Consider the following 5509-nt stretch of genomic DNA (forward strand, 5'->3'; position numbering starts at 1 on the left):
TTGGTGAATCCATTCTAATTTTGATCCATGCTAATTTCATCCATCCATAAACCTCATTATAATATCAAAGAGGATATAAGCATCTTCCATTTAGAAAATATAATTTATTACTATTTGGGATTATAAAATATGAATAAAATTTCCAACATGTTGTTAAAATATCATTAAAATAGATCTATCCAGTTACATCATCACAGCTTGAAATCAAACAGAAAATGAAAAACTGAATCAGCACAATATGTGAACAAAAGAGTATAAACGATAACCCAAAAGTTTAGAAAATCAGCAAGGGACCACAGTGTGTCAGTTTAAAAAAAATTAAAAATCAAATTAAATACTTTATTCGTATAAATAGTTAGCACCATGGGTAATCTGAATTTTGAAATTGGCCAACAGCCTTTAAAACTAGAGTAATTCACTTAGATAAAAAAGTTTTGATTAAGTTTAATACATTCATACAATATCACAGCAGACGTCTTTAATGGTGGGAGAAAACTGTGTATCCATGGCAACCAATAACCCTCCACAAATGACTGAAACAACACTTGAACCACTAACAAGCTAAAGGGATATGTAAGACAGGAGATCTTTTCACGATTATTTTTTCTCCTAAGTTTTTTTTGTGAAAAGGGTCATAGATGTCTGCCTACTATGTAAACCTCTTGGACATCAAGACACAATATTTTTATTGCCATTGCAAAAAAGTTATAAAGGGACATAGTAACATGATAATTTGTCCAAAAATGGAGTGTCAATTCAGAATAAAGGTGTACAAAACATCTCTTTTCTTAATTCACACACTTGCTTGATGGGCGGAAGGACCATTTTTGGATGCCAGGATTAAGATGTTTAATTGATGTGAATTAAGAACAGCTGTTAAATCGTAGGCAATACAGGAATTCAGGATTTAATCATATAACGAACCTGGAACAGACACATTACGGAAAATAATGTGTCTCTTCCAGCACCACTAATCACTATATAATTAAATCCTGAATTCATAGGATTTAGCATTAATTTCTTCAGGTACAATACCCCTTTCTACCACCCTCATTGCTTTCTTACTTAATTCACCCACTAATTCTGATCATGCAGTAGAAATTTTGGAAACATGCCAATTTTACATTTGTACAACAAATAGATTAACCAATGAAGCCGACCATTAAAAGTGCACATCCTGTGATGCATTCAAATTTTAAGTGACTAATAAATCAACAGATCACTTTGATCAATGATAAGCTCAATACACAACATAATAACACATATTATTAAATATGGAAATAATTTCAAAATATAAATAATTTTGTATAATATTGATATGCACTTGCAAATTACAATCATATTTAATTGTAGCAATTTACATAATTAATAAAGTAAGCAATGATAAATATTACCGGTATCAGTTTTAAATATTGAAGGACTATACTGAATAAATTATATTAAATGCTGACTGTAATATTGGCAATAAAAAGGTACATCTTTTACATTTAAAAGCATTAAAATTTTTATATAGTGTAATATGTAATAAATTAAGTTAAAGATTAGTCTAAATGTACGACACACCTTTCGTTCAAAAGGAATGCACATACATGTCCTGTAGTATATGCTGGTAATTTTCCATTTTTTCTTAAAACAAATTTTATATTAGTTATTACTCTTGTGAAGGTATTTTCAAAATTGTTACAATTTTTTTTCCCTTCAAAATCTTATCTTCCCTATGAAGTCTTTGAACTTTTCGTTTCAGACTTTTAATGGTTTATTTTCTGCATTTTTATGTACTACATTCAATTTTTTTTAAATCTTACTTTTAAATTTGCTAACAACTCTTCAATAAATGGGAGACAACTCCACATTGATAAGGGCAGAAAAATAAAACATCCATGTGACCAGAAGGTCATGTTTTTAAGATGATTAATATTTGAATGGCACAAAATTAAAAAAAATACTGTAGGTAAATTGTCTATCTAATCTGATTATAGGTTATATTATTGTTGACTTTATCACCCTTTACATATAAATAAAGGTGATAAAATGCAGACCTGCCAACAGTCTCAATTCATGGTGGAATTCCTCCAAGAGAGAGGCTGGTCTTTCTCTTTTAATCCTTCATTACATAAACTCAAAACTCAAAACAGACATTCAAAAGCGTTAAAAGTGTACATATGCATTCAAAACTATGGAAAATTAGATTAAATACATGTACAAGATATGCATATATATATGTTTAAGAGATGCACAATGCCCTCTATTGCTTCACATACCCTTGGATATTATAAGAAGTTGGCAGTTATAAAATGTATTATATTGGTAATATTTAATATATTTTTAAAAACCTGTTTATTATTGCAATATTTTTGTACATAGCAGCTTTTCATTAGCTTGTCAATTTTCACACTCAAATCATTGTGAGATTTTCGTTTTTCTTTAACCTCCATCAAAATGCGCAATAAAAAATGTCCATAATAAATGAACTGCATATCACTTATGCAGAAAGTACACTTCCACCCTGTAAATATATTTTATAAGTGAATAAAGATAGCTTGTGCACTAATTCTAACCAAATCCTATATTTCATTTTACCTTCAACAAAACGTGCAATCTAACAGAACAGCAAACAAAAAATTCATAACAAAAAGGTGTAGCACAATTTTTTCAATTATCTGGTCTAACTCTAAGCACCATAGTCACGATATAAAATCGAATTAAATAGATGTATACAATATATGAAAACAAACAACAGAAGACGACCGTAAACATATTGATATATCATTAAGGAATTTAACTGATGCTGATACACAGAATATTGCCCCAAAGAATTGTGCTGTTAACCAACTTATTTTCGTGAACAATTTTTTGCATGAAGCCTTTTTGGGTCAATTTTGTGGCAATTTTTTCATGACCTTCTTATTTTGTTTGTGTATTCATAGAAGAAGTAAAGATACAATTTTGACATATTTGATAGTATTTATATTCTCTTTATTTTTCTACTTGCAAAAACTAAATCAGCCTTGAAAAAAGTTGTGATTATAGTATATCTACCATGGTTGAAAACTGAGGTTCATATTTCTTATTTTTTACGTATCAAACCCTGTATGCACTTAATTAAAAGTCAAGAACAGTTTAATTCTATATAAAAAAATTTCTTTAATTTAATCAACCCTGTTTGCACTTAACCAAAAGTCATGAACACTTTTATTCTATAGATTATTTTATTTAATTTAACCAACCCTGTTTGGACTTAATCAAAAGTCATTAACAGTTTAATTATATAACAATAGTCTTTTTTCAAGTTATCAAACCCTGTTTTCGCTTAATTAAAATTACAAGTTTTATTATATATCATTTTTTTTTTCAAGTTACCAAACCCTGTTTTCACTTGATCAAAATTTAATGTTTCATTATATATAAATTTTTTCCAAGTTAACAAACCCTGCTTAAAACTGATTTATTATACGTTAATTTTATATGTATTATTTTTGGTTAATAAAACTTAATTAAGCTTACAGATGTTTGCCTCTCTCGGTTTTGAAATTTTGTCAGATATTTGAAATCCTCTAGTTTTACCCATGTAGTGCCAATAAAAATTTTGTCCACTAACCCCCTACTTTTCTTATCATAATTTCATTACATATAGTTTAAAAAGCCATTTTTGAACATCTTATAAAACCCTTGTTATTTTTTAATACTTTTTGAAGAAAAAAGGTGCCAATGTTAAATATATGAAAAATCTAGAGAGAATCATTTCCTGACAAATTTTCAATTGCATATATATCAAAAACAAGGACACGGACCTGTAATTTTTTTCTACTTTTTAAGTTCCGTTATTTACATACTATCAAATTATAACAGTCTTATAAAAAGCTTGTTAGTTTGAAACAGAGGAGCAAACATCCTTAATCACAATGTTAACATAGATCACAGTGTTTCAAAATTGGCTATGTCGTATCAGGTAGCCAAAACACTGCATCAGAGAAAAATAACTAAATTGTAAAGAGTTACACAGAAAAATCATATAATATCTATCAATTTGATATCATAATATTCAAATTTTGAGGAAATATTTGGGATAAAAAGGTAAGAAATATTGGAATGCATCAAGTTATACCTTACATACAATGTATCTGGTATTCTTTTAAAAAAAAGAATCAATTTATTTAAATTCAATTTAATTAACTTTTCAGGATAGTTTTGATTTTTAACCTTATTGAAAGATTTTTTTATAAGCTAGGTCATATTACATTTTTATTCGCTATTTCTGACAACTTATCATATATTTGACCTATTTACTTTTCAAAGGATCAAATTTCCCCTTTTTTTTTTAAAAATTGGACACTCTTTTTAAAGTTATACGCAATTTTATGAACTTCGTAAGAGTTAAGGCTCTGTTACAATGGTTACAAAGACAATCAATTTAAAAAAAAAAATTACTAAAAAAAGACTTTATTTTGTAACTGTGAACATTTTCATAATATCAGTATTTTTCTTTTTCACAGGAAAATTTATCTTTTTTTATCGGTCACCAAGAATCTATTCGACATCAGCCAAACATATTGACCATTTAAATGAATGAATCAATGGTAAAGTTAAGACTTAGCTCTACTAGCAATACTTGAGAAAGAATTTTCAGAAAAATAATGGACTAGGGGACATAATCCTTGTAATTTTCTTTCAGCACTCTGAGCACTTCTTTTTTAAGAAGCATATATGTACATCATCAAATGGCACAATTTAAGCTAAGATGGCATATTTTGAGCGCATATATACATTTGCTACGCAAGAAAGATTTTCCCTTTACCAAGCAATGCTAAAAAAGTGACAATAGCTTGTTGTGTTCTAATTATTGACCTCTGTTGTTAAAAATTCTTCAATATGGGGTTAGGAAGCACTATTTTTAAAACTTCAGGTTTTTTTGACTGATGATGTATTAGTTCACAGAAGGGCATAAAATATAGGTCTAGATTTTACCCCAATTACAATCATTGATGAAAATGTTCTATTTATATACTTTAACAACCAATTTAGAGAGTTGACATCAATACATTGAAAATGTACTTAACTTAATAAAAATCAACAAAAGATCATTTAGTTATTTGCATAATTGGTAAAAAAAATGCAAAAACTATTTTGTGAAAAAAATGCCCCCATGGACATTACAATCTATTTATAAACTGCTTACAATATTTTTATAACAAAATTTCCACAAAAATGTCTTGTTTTGTTACAAAAATTTTTACAATATAAAAATACAAATATATTTTACAAAATGATATTTAAGTCTACATAACAAATAATATAGATTACATTGAAACAAAGTATATCACGTTTTTAGTTAAAAAAAATGAAATAAATTACATTTTTATCGTAATGAAATAAAATACATTACATTCTTATTGTAACAAATATAATATATTACATTTCTATTGTAAAAAATGAAATAAATTACATTTTTATCGTAATGAAATAAAATACATTACATTCTTATTGTAACAAATATAATATATTACATTTT

Source organism: Mytilus californianus, unplaced genomic scaffold (genome assembly GCF_021869535.1).
Source record: "Mytilus californianus isolate M0D057914Y unplaced genomic scaffold, xbMytCali1.0.p SCAF_11, whole genome shotgun sequence".
In the NCBI taxonomy this organism is placed as follows: Eukaryota; Metazoa; Mollusca; class Bivalvia; order Mytilida; family Mytilidae; genus Mytilus; species Mytilus californianus.